Genomic DNA, 12,721 nt, shown 5'->3' on the forward strand with positions numbered 1-12,721 from the left:
CTTTAGGCTTGAGGCAAAAGGGGGGGACAGAGTGAGACCTGGAGGAAACGTCTCCGATGTGAAATGAATCTATGGCTTCAGCACAGTGTCCCGGAGTGGCTCAGGGAACGGAACCCTGCCATCGGCCAGCCGGCCAGTGCCTGCTCTCCCGGCAGACCCTCCAGGCAGGGCTGTTGGCTAGAGGAGCCACAGAAGACCCCTGGGGAAGCTTTGAGCATCTCCTCCTGTGCTGCCTGCCACTGCCAAACCTGTCATCACCTTAAAACTGAGGAGCTCTTTGTTTGGGAAAGACCTCCAAGCAGTCCCGAAGGCGGCCCAGGGCCAGGGGCCTTGGAGTGCCCAGGGAAGCTGGAGCTGGCTGGAATCTGGCCAGGACGTGGTCTCTTTACTTGTGAAGCTTGGACACACACGGGGAGCCCAGGTACCACGCTCGTGTCGCCCACGGCACCCAGCGCGCAGAAGCACCTGCTGTGTTAGATGATGGCCTGACTCACTTACAACCCTATTCAGTTTAAAACACCCACTAATGGGGATCCCTGGGTGGCTCAGTGGTTTAGTGCCACCCTCAGCCCAGGGCATGATCCTGGGGTCCTGGGATCGAGTCCCACGTCAGCCTCCCTGCAGAGAGCCTGCTTCTCCCTCTGCCTGTGTCTCTGCCTCTTTCTCTCTCTGTGTCTCTCATGGATAAATAAATAAAATCTTAAAAAAAAACCACCCACTAAGTGTTTTAATCTGAGTAGTCTCCTACAGGATACAGCACATCCTTTGAACGAGCAGCCAATACTCTCCCTGCCATAACCAGAGTCCAGGAATCAAAAGATCGACGGGAACCATGGTCTCTGTCACCAATGTCCTAATGACTCATGTGAGTCCTTCTGCTTTGTGTCCCCGTAATTTTGTTCTGTGCTGGTTTAAATGTTTTAGTTCTCAAGAGAAGATATATTAATTATAATGAATTGGAAATTGAAGCTGCCACCTGGTCCTTTTGTGCTCCTCCTGCCATTGAATCACTAGGCAGAGAAAGGGGCAGGTCGTGGTCTGGTGAGACTCCAGCTACAAGAGGGAAACCCGACTGCTGCTGTGGAGCCGCAGAGGTGATGTCTGGATCCAAAGGTTAGTGGAAAACCGAGTAATGCAAGGAAGACAGACTCACCGGAGATCTGGACTCCTTGGAAATGAATGTTCGGGTCACCTCATCATGGAAAGAAACCCATCAAGAGTTGAGGGCAAATGGAACATGAAAAAATATAGAAAAAGAAAATTATTCTGAAAAAATAAATCTGGACACAGACATTAGACTTTCACAAAATTAACTCAAAATGAGTTGAAGAATAAATGTAAAACATTGAACTATATAGCTTCTAGAAGATGATGCGGAGTAAATCCAAGTGGCTTTGAGGTTAGCAGTGGGTTTTTAGATATTTCACTGAAATTGTGACCAATGAAAGAAAAAAATGGATGAGTAAGACCTTATTAAAAATAAAAACTCCTACTCTTTGAAAAACACTATCAAAAGAATAAAAAATCAGGTTATGGATTGGAAAAAAGTGTTTGCAAAACACACATCTGATAAAGGGCTTGTATCTGAAACATTCAAAGAACCTGATTTAAAAATAGGCAAAAGTTTTGAAAACACACTTTACCAAAGTAGATATATATAGATGTCAACTAAGTATATGAGAAGATGTTCAACATCATACGTTTTGGGGATTGCAATCCTAAAATGACAGTACACACCTATGAGAATAGCTAAAAAAATTTTTTGACAATACCAAATGCTGGTGAGGGTATAGAACAAGAACTGTCATTTTTGGCGGTGGGAGTGCAAAATGGATTAGCCACTTTGGAAGTTTCTTACAAAGCTAAACAGAGTCTTTCCATATACTCTCACATATGAACTCCTGGGTATTTACCCAATTGAGTTGAAAACTACGTCCATACAAACACCTGCACACAAATCTTTATGGCCCCTTATCCGTATTACCTTAAACTGGAGGCACCCAGGATGCCCTTCAGTCGGTGGATGGTGAACCCGCTGGGACACACCCAGGCCCGGAATAGTGCTTGGTGCTGACAAGAAATGAGCTGTCACGGGACAAAAAGACACGGAGAAGCATTAACTGAGTGAAAGAAGCCAAACTGAAGCCCGTGTGCCCTGTGATGCCAGCCATGGGATATTCTGGGAAATGTGAAACCAGAGACCCTGAAAAGATGTGGTTGCCACGCTCCCAGGGGACGGAGACACCAGGCAGGGCCCGGAGCGCAGGATTTCAGGGCGTCGAAGCTACTCTGCATGATCTCGGAATGGAAGACACGTGACCGTTACGAACTTGTCAAAACCCCAGTCCAGGGGACTCGGCCGTTTAGCGCCGCCTTCAGCCCAGGCCGTGACCCCGGGGTCCCAGGATCGAGTCCCACGTCGGCCTCCCCGCAGGGAGCCTGCTTCTCCCTCTGCCTGGGTCTCTGCCTTTCTCTCTGTGTCTCTCATAAATAAATAAATAAAATCTTAAAAAAAAAAAACAGAATGTGCAACACAAAGAGCTAACCTTAATGTAAATTATGGACTTTAGTTAATGATAATATATCAATATTGCTTCATTAACTGTAACAAATACGCACACTAATTCCAAATGTTAATAATAGGGGAAACTGAGTGGGTGGTGGTGGCAGGGGGAGGGGAAGTAATGCGGGAGCTTTCTGTACTATCTGCTCAGTTTTTCTGCAAATCTAATATTGTTCTAAAAAATAAAGTCTGTTAATTTTTTAAATGAGTAGTGTATCGATGAGCTATAGAAAACTTTCCCAAATCTGATGAAAACTATAGGCCACAAATGCATGCAACTCGACAAATCCCAGACTGGAAGTATGAACCGCACCACGGCTCCATCATAAATTGCTTAAAACCGATTATAAAGAGGTAATCTTTTTTTATACTTTTTTATTTTATTTTATTTTATTTTATTTTATTTTATTTTATTTTATTTTATTTTTTAAAGAGGTAATCTTAAAGACGGTCAAGAATGACCCATCATGTACAGAGGAAGAAAGGATGGCAGGCGGCTTCCTATCAGGAACAATGTGAGCCAGAAGACGGTTGGCCAACATCTTTAAAGTTTTGCAATATCATTGTCAACCTCGGGATACTTGGGGGGCTCCGTGGTTGAGTGTCGGCTTTCCCGGGGTCCTGGGATCGAGTCCTGCATCGGGCTCCCTGCTCAATGGGGAGCCTGCTTCTCCCTCAGCCTCTACCCCTCCCCCTGCATATGCATGTTCTCTCTCTACCTCTCTCTCTCAAACGAATAGATAAAACCTTAAAAATAATTTTAAGAATTTCAAATAAAACATTGTCGACCTAGAATCCTTTGCCTCATGAGAACATTTTTCAGAAGCAAAGGCAAAATAAATACATTTTTAGACCTATAAATGATGAAAGAATTCATCAGCAGGGGACGTGCGTGTGTGAAACCTTGTGAACCCCTTATTCTTCTGCGTGTTTCCATGCTCATATGATCTCACACAAATATGAGAACGGCTCTATGCATGGCCTGTTGTGTGCACAACCATTTTATCTCTCTCCTGAACCCTGCTTTGCTCGCTCAGTAGTACCCAGTGGACATCCTTCATTGTCAGCTTTTTCATGGATACACAATACTTCATGAGACATGTTTTCCATCAATTATTCAATGCCTCTTAAAAAAGGAAATCACTAAAGTTAAGTGTGTCCTAAAGATAAATCACAGAAGAAGAAGAACTATCAAAGCTTTGCATTTTCTTCCTTCTGGTCTATACATATGCTTGCACGTATTAATTATTTTTTCCCCTTCTCTTCCCCTCTAGTTATTTTAAAAGTTTTTCTAAAAAAAAATAAATAAATAAATAAAAGTTTTTCTCAGGTTGCAGACTATTTGGATGGGATTTTGCTCGCACTCATTGAGACTCAGCGTTGCCCCGACAGGTGAGTGACTAATGGACTCTTTGTCCACCTTCCCGGGAAGAGGCTGAGGACAGCGGTCTTGGTACAGGTGTTGCAGTCCTCGCCCAGGGAGTGGGTGGAAGCTTGTGGAAAGCTGACCTGTGACTCGAAACTCATTCTGGGCCGTTCCGCTCTGTGATGCTGTGGCCTGAGCTCTGCCCGCCACGCCCTGGCAGCTGGCCCAGCTCCGTGGACGGGAGCTCCTCGAGGTGACAGGTGGTTGGTGCGGCCGGGCCTCCCGGGGCCTCCAGGCCCTGTGCCGCTGCCCCCCCGCCACCAGCGGCAGGCGCCTCCTCCAGCTCCCCGACACCTGCACCGTCAGGTCATCCCAGTTCCGTGTTTGAGTCACCTGGGGATTCAGGGACCCTGGGGCACAGGTCCGCCTGGCCGCGAGGAGCAGGTGGGTCCTGGCGGGTGGCTAACACCGGCATCTGACGTCCCGACCTCAGTCAGCACCAAAGGCTCCTTGGCAGTGCCCTTCTGGCCCCGGGACAACGGACACGTTCACAGGCCCCCCAGCGTGGGCCCGGCGTGGCCCGGGGGGGACAACCCAGGGGTGCACCAGGAGGAGGACTAGGAGAACCTCTGCTCTCGCACTCGCTTCCCCTGCCTCGTCCACGCTCTCCTGGCACTTGGCACCCTGACACACCTACCTCATCGCTTGTCACCACCAGTTAAAACATAAAGCGTATGAAGGGACAATCTTGCCTCTTTCACTCACTAGTGAATCCCCAGCGCCCAGAAGAGAGACTGACCCGTGGTAGGTGCAGAACAAAACTTTATAAAATCAGTAAATGGAAGCTCCCAGCAGGAGTGCCCAGAGGCTCACTTCAGCGTCTTACACCAACGGGTGTAACAACGGGAATGATCTGATGCGGTTCACTGAACGGCCTTGGTAATAGGCGGAGCCGCCGCGCACCCATAAAACACAAATCTCTGAGCCTCGGTGGCTTAGTCGGCCAAGCGGCTGACTCGATTCGGGCTCAGGTCGTGATCTTGGGCTTAGGCGCTACAGCCTCCGTCCGGCTCCATGCTCGGGGGTGCGGCGAGGGGGGATCCTGCTGGAGACTCCCTCCCCCTGCTCCTCCCCAGTCACACTCTCTCTAAGAAATAAATACAATCTTTTTAAAAATATGCTGGACGTTCACTTGTTCACACAAAGTGAGTAGTTCATGATGTAGCATTCAATAAAATTTAGAAATTTAAAAGAAAGTATAAAAGAAAATGTTTGCTATCCGTGATTTATTCTTTTTTTATCTAGGAATATCATCCAAATTTGCTTTTGAGAACCATCCCTTTTCCATTTGAGCTGTGTTTGGATGGCTTGACTCATCATCTGGACTGGCCCCTTGAACCAGGAGGCACGGCCCTGCCAACCAGCCGCAAGGGTGGGCACCACACCCAGTCACAGGAAATAAGAAAGTGTCCCAAGGCTTCTGTGAAAGGGCCTTCTTATCTCCTCAGAAGGACCCCTTATTCAGATCTGTCTAGTACCCCAGATGGTATCTGTGCTGATGTGGCCACTTTGCCGGCACCCTCAGGGGAGGAGGCGGGCAGTGGGGCCTGCCGTCCAGGCGGCAGCATGGAGAAATGACTAGGAGCCAATTCATTCCAACCACTCGGTGAAGGGACCCCTACCTCTGGATGTTTAGCTAATAAATCCTATTACTGCTTGGGTCCAGTTGAATTAGGATTTTGGTCACTTGGAATCAAAAAAGTCTCAAATGGTGTGTAGGGCTTGATCCCACTTTGGTTTTCTAAATATATTAAAAAATATTCAGTCATATAAACACAATATCGTCCCTTTCAACCCACCTCAACGTCTTCCAACGGGCATCTGGCTTCATCCCTCCAAGAACCAGTTCCAGCTCGGGGAGCAGGAGGTTCATCCGTACACGGCTGGAAAGGCACTGTACCCTCCGGAAAATGGCGATGCGTGTTGCCAGAAGCCGTGTGTGTGCACGCACATGTGTGCGTGTGTGTATGTGCATGTGCGTGTGTGTAGAAAATGTCGAGAGGAACCTATAAGAAAAGGTTAAAAGTGGTTCTCTTTGGTTAGTATATTGCATGGCTTTTTTTCTTACTACATGCATTTTCCTTTTTCTTTTTAAAGATTTTATTTTTTTATTATTTATTCATGAGAAACACACATAGAGAGAGAGAGGCAGAGACCCAGGCAGAGGGAGAAGCAGGCTCCATGATGGGACCCCGATGGGGACTCGATCCTGGGACCCTGGGGTCATGCCGCTGAGCCCCCCTGGGATCCCCCTACATGTATTTTCTAGCCTTTCTAGATAAACTTGTATTTTCCAGGTCATATTTTTTTCTCAAAAAATATCACTGGGCAGATATCAATATTGACATCAATATATATCAAAAGTTTAACGAGACACACACTGTCTGTACTTTGGCCTCAGCAGGTTGGGGTAGTACTTTCAGTTTCCAAGTCTGTTTGCTCGGAGTGCAGGTGCATGGAGGCCGCCCCCTGACTCCCGGGCGCTTGTCTGAGCACACGCGCAAGAAGCCAGACTCTGCTTCCAGGTTTTATAGGTCGCGTTAGCCTCAGATTTTATGCCTAAATTTTATTATTGTGAACAATCCGAGAACCAGAGAGAGAGCCTTCGCTGCTTAGAGGGGCGACAGTATCTTCTGATCAGAAATAGGGACACACTGTCTCCCCGGTTCTGTTACACTTGCTAAAATCCTGGGGAAAGAGTGGCCACCGCGGCCGGTTTCCACTGAGCTCCCCGCGGCCCCCCGTCCGGAGCCCTGGCCCAGGGTGGGGGCTCCCGGGGGGCCCGGGCCCGGCGCTCAGGCCACGCGGACGTGCAGAGATCAATCAGCCGAGCAGGTCTCTTCCAGTAAGAGGAGCCGGCGGGGCCGACACAGGCTGGACATCTGTCAGGCAAACAGCCACCGAGCAGAACAAAGCTGGGGATTATATTCGCTGCAGCTCGTCCCGAGGCCCAGCAGGCGACACCCAGGCTGCTGGCCTCCTTCCCCGCACACGGCGCCCCGGGAGGGCGCACTGCCGCCAGGGCCCGCATGTAAGCGGGAAATTCAGGTGGGTCCTTGCCGTCGGGATGTCGCCGCCTGCCACGTGCACGCTGAGGGGTCACGTCCACAGAACGCTTGCTTTTGCAAGTGGTGACCACTGACCCCGAGGACCTGACGGTGCAGTTGGTCACACTTGACCCCCCACCTCCATCTGGGGGGGAGCTCCGCTGCGTGGACATACCTCGGAGGCCCTGCGGGGCCCGGGCCGGAGGCTGACTCTGCTCCGGGTCCCGCCACCCACGGGCCAGGCCGGGGCCCTGATTCCACGGCTGACACCGCGTGGTCACAGTTGGCCCAAGTCCCTACAGTCGGGTGGCCGCCCACCCTGCCTCTCAGACCCCCCACGGGCCGCACGGCTGCCGGCGGGCTGCTTGTCCTCGCTGCGTGGGCCCCACAGCAGTGGGAGGGGAAGGAGGCCCGAGGCCATTGCCGGGAGGCCTTGCACCAGGGGCTCAGGCATGAGCGTCCACGCACGTTGCGGCAGTGGTACAGGTGCAGAGGCTCCTGGCCTCCCCGCTGTGAGGGCCAAGGCCATCCCTCTCCCGGAAGGAGACGGACTGCGTGACCCGTTCATGACTCGGACGAGCAGCCCTGTCCCCTCGGGGTCGCCGTCTTCCTCCCCCGGGAGCCTGTGCCTGAGGGCCCCACGCGGACGGAGGAGCAGCCCACACGTGAGGAGCTGCGTCTCGCCCCCACTCAGCACAGGATTCCGGACGCCAGCCCGCCTCCTGCCGCAGGGAGGCCTTTGGCTACCAGCTTGGCTGCCGCCTCCCGGGCCACCCGGAGCCTGGGCCGTGCGGGAAGCCACGCACGCAGCCGTGACAGTGACGTGCTTGCCGTGTGGAGCCACTGCGCGGGCTGACCGGCCCGGCGGCACACGCCTGATGCACCTGTGTGTGTCAAGGTGCCGCGGCTGCTGGAGATGAGCCCAGTCGCCCACTCCTCCTGGCGGCGAGACGGGGAAGCCACAGGCGTGGCTCAGGTTCAGTGACTCTGCTCACAGGTGTGCGCTCCCTCGCGGTTAGGGACTCACGACAGCCGTGAGCAGGGCCAGGCAGGTGCGAGTGATAGTGTCACCAGCTGTCACCAGCCCTCGGACCCTGAGTGCGTGGCCTCCCTTGGCAGACAGAGGCGTGGTCCTCGGACCTCGTTGGGAGCCCGGGCCCCTGCGCCGGGGCTCAGACAGGGGCCCCTTCCGGGCAGGTGCCCGCGGTCCCCGGAGGCCGGGCAGCCGGGCCCACGAGGGCAGAGAAGGGCCCCGCGCAGTGTGTGCGCCCGAGGACAAGCAGGCGCCCCTCAGGCCCGGGGTGTCCACACTGGCAAGCAGCCCCCTCTACGCCGACGGCGGCCCTCAGCTGTGATCACTGGGGAAACGCGGATCTCCATGGGCTCCCCTGCCGCCTTGTCGCACAGGCCGGGCTCGCCGGGGGGCGTCTTCCACGACCTCACGTCCTGTCTGCCTGCTGGGCACCGAGATGCAGATGACGTCGGTCACCCTGTGCCGAAAGTCAGGGCCCCCGTCCGCTCCGGCGCCCGAACGAGTGTGTGGAGTGGGGACTGGGCCACGTGACCTACTGTGACCCTGCGTAGACGAGGACGCCCCTCCCGCGCGGAGTTGCTCCAACCTCAGGACGCGTGTCTCCTGCGGCCGAGCCGTCGCGGCGTCCTCCGTGGGAGTCAGCGCCCTGCTGGTTCGGCCCACGGCCCACTCCGCTGTGCTCTAATGACGTGCAGCCGCCTGGGGTGGCTCCTGCGTCCTCCCTGCACCCTGCATCCGGGCCTGCTCCGAGCCCGGCCAGCCGCTGAGTGCAAGCTGAGGGACCCGCTGGGCCTCCCGCTTATTCTGTCCCCAGCCCGAGGATATGGTCATTTTCCGGCGACGCCTCGACGCCGGGTCAGAGGCGAGGACACGCAGAGCTCCCTCCCGGGGCCATCTGTCCCCTGGTCCCGATCAGGACCCGTGAGGCCTCCACTCGGATTCTCCGTCCCCTGTCACGGGGGAGCGCACCACGTGTGCATGCAGGCTCGCCGTGGTCGCCATGCCCTGGTCTCTAACCTGCAGGGAAAGCTCCAGGTGGATGTGAGCAGGTTACCTGCTTCGTGCCTCAGTGTCCTCATCTGTAGAGGGGGCGCTGCTGGCCCCCCCACGGGGCCCTGGGAGGCCTGGGTCCTACGGGCTGTGGACGGCCGCCCCAGGCAGGGCACCACTGCGCCGGGCCTGCCGGGCCTGCCCCCCGCGCTCCCGTCTGGCGGCCAGCTACGGAGGCACCTCTGCCCCTCAGCCTGTGACAGGACAGCTGCCCTCCCCTAGTCTCTGCTCTACCCACAGATGGCTCCTGAGGGGAGGAGGCCTCCCAAAGCTCGCGTCCCTGGAGACCCCAAGCCTCGGTAGATGCGGCTGGCCGTGGGACTTGCGGGGGCCCACCCACCGCCTGCCTGGGGCTTCAGGCTCCACCTTGGGTGCGTCTGTCCAGAGTACAGGGGGTGGGCGGGGGGCACAGAGAGAAACAGCGGAGCTGAGCGTGAGTGCCTGGGGTCCAGGCATCCTGGACCTCCGAGAGATGGGACCCCCCTCCTCCTCCACACCCTGCCCATGGCCACGGTTTCTGTTCTGCTGTCTGAGCCCCTCCAGGCCACCCACCCCTCCCCACCACCACCCTGTTTGTTAGAGCCCACCCTGCTCCCGGCCCCTGCCAGCTGCTGGGGGATTGGCCAAATTCACGAATTGCACTCCTCATTCTCCTACAGAAGATGGGTGCTCAGCCTCACAAAGCCTTCGGAATGAGGCCCAGCTTCTTGAAAATGGAGCCTGGGCCCCGCACCCACTGTCCCTGATGCGCCTTGCAGCTCCCGCAGCCTCAGCTCGGCAGCCACGCGCTCGCGGCCGGCTGCTCCGTGGCCGTGCCTTCAGCCGCCTCTTCCGGGCCCCGGGGTGTTGCATCTCTCACCTCTTTTCCTGCACTTTAAACCCATGCAGGATCTGCAGGGCTGTTCTCATTCTGTTCATTTTTCATTCAGTCCTTCATTCATTTGTTCGGTAAGTCACCAAACATGCATCTGGTCCCCTCACACCAGGAAAGAAAAGGGAGAAAAACCCCGGCCTCACGTGGGGCATCGTCCGGCCTAATGAAGAGATCAGGACAAGCACAGAAGGGAGGCAGGAGGCAAGGCCCATGAGGGAAGTGCGAACAGGTTCTGAAGACAGAAAATGTGTTTTGCTGGCAATATCAGAAGTTTTTGGAGGCAGGAATCTCAGCCTTCAGGACACGTGCGCTGAAGCCATGCAGAGGGCCAAGCGCGTCGGGGTCTGGGACGGACCTAAAGTGATGAGCAGGTTTTGGCTGGGTGGGGGTCGAGGGGAGAAGCTTGGCACAGAGGCGTGGAGAGGGGCTGCCCGGTGGGGTGACCAGGAGCAGAACAAACCCGGCACCAACTGTCCCCACCTGCTGGCCACAGCGCCCTGGCTCTCCTGTCGACAACTGCTCCTTCCTGGGCCACGCACTTGGGTAAAATTGACCCCGCCTCAGCCGGGGCCCACCTCAGCTGAAGGCAGCCAGTCTATGACGTCGTTCTGGGCACAGTGACCCGTCCCGGGGCAGCCTGCAAGCCAGGTGGGGCCGTGGGCTGCACACAGAGGGCAAAACGGAGGCGATGGGAAACCGAGGCTGGATCAAGCCTTGCTGGATGTCCCTCTGTTGTTTAAGCTGGGTTTCTCTATACCCTGTAATCTAAAATGTCCTAATAGGGACACCTGGGTGGCTCAGCGGTTGAGCGTCTGCCTTCAGCTCAGGACGTGACCCCGGGGTCCTGGGATTGAGTCCCACATCGGGCTCCCGGCGTGGAGCCTGCTTCTCCCTCTGCCTGTGTCTCTGCCTCTCTGTGTCGTCTCTCATGGATAGATAAATAAAATATTTAAAGTAGGGATCCCTGGGTGGCGCAGTGGTTTAGCGCCTGCCTTTGGCCCAGGGCACGACCCTGGAAACCCAGGATCAAATCCCACGTCGGGCTCTCGGTGCATGGAGCCTGCTTCTCCCTCTGCCTATGTCTCTGCCTCTCTCTCTCTCTGTGTCACTATCATAAATAAATTTTAAAAAATTAAAAAAATAAAAATAAAAAAATAAAATATTTAAAGTAATAGTAATTAAATAAATAAAACTTCCTAATACATAATGTGAATAAAGATGCTGAGGTGAAAAAAATCCTGGAAACCAAAAGTTATCCTAAACCATCAATAAGCAACAGCTGATAAACCCAGAAAGGTAGAGTTAACCCTCAACCCTTGCAATATAGTAACAATCGCGGCTGGTGATAGTGGGCGCTTAGTGCCCGTCAGGTATAGTTTTAAGCATGTTTACTAATTCGCTCATCCTTATGGGACAGACAACAGCTTTATCCCCATTGTTTTACAGATGTGGAAACTGAGGCACAGGTGGGTTAACTGAGGCAGCACAGCGGCAGTGACACCGGCACCTGACGTCAGAGGTGGGGCTGCAGGAGCGAAATGGTCTGTAACCTCGGGCTTTGGGGTCTGACCCAGCCTCGTCTGCCCTCCGGCTCGTGTGACTTCGGGGAGGAACCTCAGGGCGCTGAGCGCCGGGTTCCTGCTCCGCGAGACAGAACGGGGCGCCGTCGGGGTTGGACGGCCCATGTGTTTGGGGGGTTCGGCCTGCAGGCCGCTGGCCTTGCCTCTGCAGCCCTGCCTCTCGTCGCCCATTGGGGCCCGGGCCCCTCCTGGGAGCTCGTCCGTGTCCACCTGCCGCGCTGCTCACACCCAGTTGCCAACCTGGAGAGGCCGCGGGGGCACTTCCGAGGAGGCTCCCGAGAGGGCCCCTGCCCCCACGTCCCCACACGCACCGCTCTGTCCGACCTCTCTTATCCCACCCAAGGCCTCACCTCCAGGTATGTCTGCGGCAGGTGCAGCCATCGTGTGAGCCCAGATCCAGACGCTTACAGGCGAGGCCGCCGACTGGCGATCACAGAGCTCCAGGTGGGCATTGCCGGAGGGCTGACTGTCCAGCAGGGGGGCCGGGGCGGACCTGGGCTGAGGCCCCCGCGCCGTGGCAAGGAAGGCTCCCTTCCTTCAAAAACAGGAGAAGGTAGAGAAGTCTATTTTATTAATATAGGTTGAAGAGGGTCATCCTATGAAAAAACCAACCCAGAAGCCACAAAGGAAGAGACTGGCAGATTTGAACATTTAAACATTTGAGACTTCTTTGTGTGAAAAGACCACATAAGTTTAAAGAGTGGCAACTAAAATAAAGTGTGTGCAAAGTATGTAAGAAATAATTAATATGCATAATAGATAAATTATTTATATTGGTAGGAATAAGACAATTAATAGAAAAATGAACAAAAAACCAGTCAATTCATAGAAGACAGACAAAATACAAACATACACACATGTGTATATATATATATTTTTTAAGATTTTATTTATTTATTTGAGAGAGAGAGAGCACAAGCAGGTGGAACAGCAGGCGGAGGGAGAGGGAGAAGCAGACTCCTCACTGAGCAGAGAGCCTGATATGGGATTTGATCCCAGGACCCTGAGACCATGGCCTGAACCAAAGGCAGACTTAACCGATTGAGCCTCCCAGGTACCTCTCTATATTTTTTTTCCATCTTCTCTCTCAACCGATAATCGAGGGAAGCAAACTAGAGAAATATATACATGTTTTTACCATCAAGGCT

The 12,721-nt window shown here is 54.1% G+C and overlaps 1 long non-coding RNA gene across 1 annotated transcript; it reads right to left on the minus strand.

The window, feature by feature from the left end:
• Window positions 1-1,289: 1,289 nt before the first annotated feature.
• LOC125752310 (uncharacterized) lies at window positions 1,290-12,095 on the minus strand. Its single transcript, XR_007401511.1, has 3 exons — window positions 11,924-12,095; window positions 5,789-5,995; window positions 1,290-2,085 (listed from the first exon to the last, which is right to left on the minus strand). It is a non-coding gene; the product is annotated as an uncharacterized LOC125752310 (long non-coding RNA).
• Window positions 12,096-12,721: the final 626 nt, after the last annotated feature.

Source organism: Canis lupus, chromosome 12, assembly GCF_003254725.2.
Source record: "Canis lupus dingo isolate Sandy chromosome 12, ASM325472v2, whole genome shotgun sequence".
NCBI classification, from domain to species: Eukaryota; Metazoa; Chordata; class Mammalia; order Carnivora; family Canidae; genus Canis; species Canis lupus.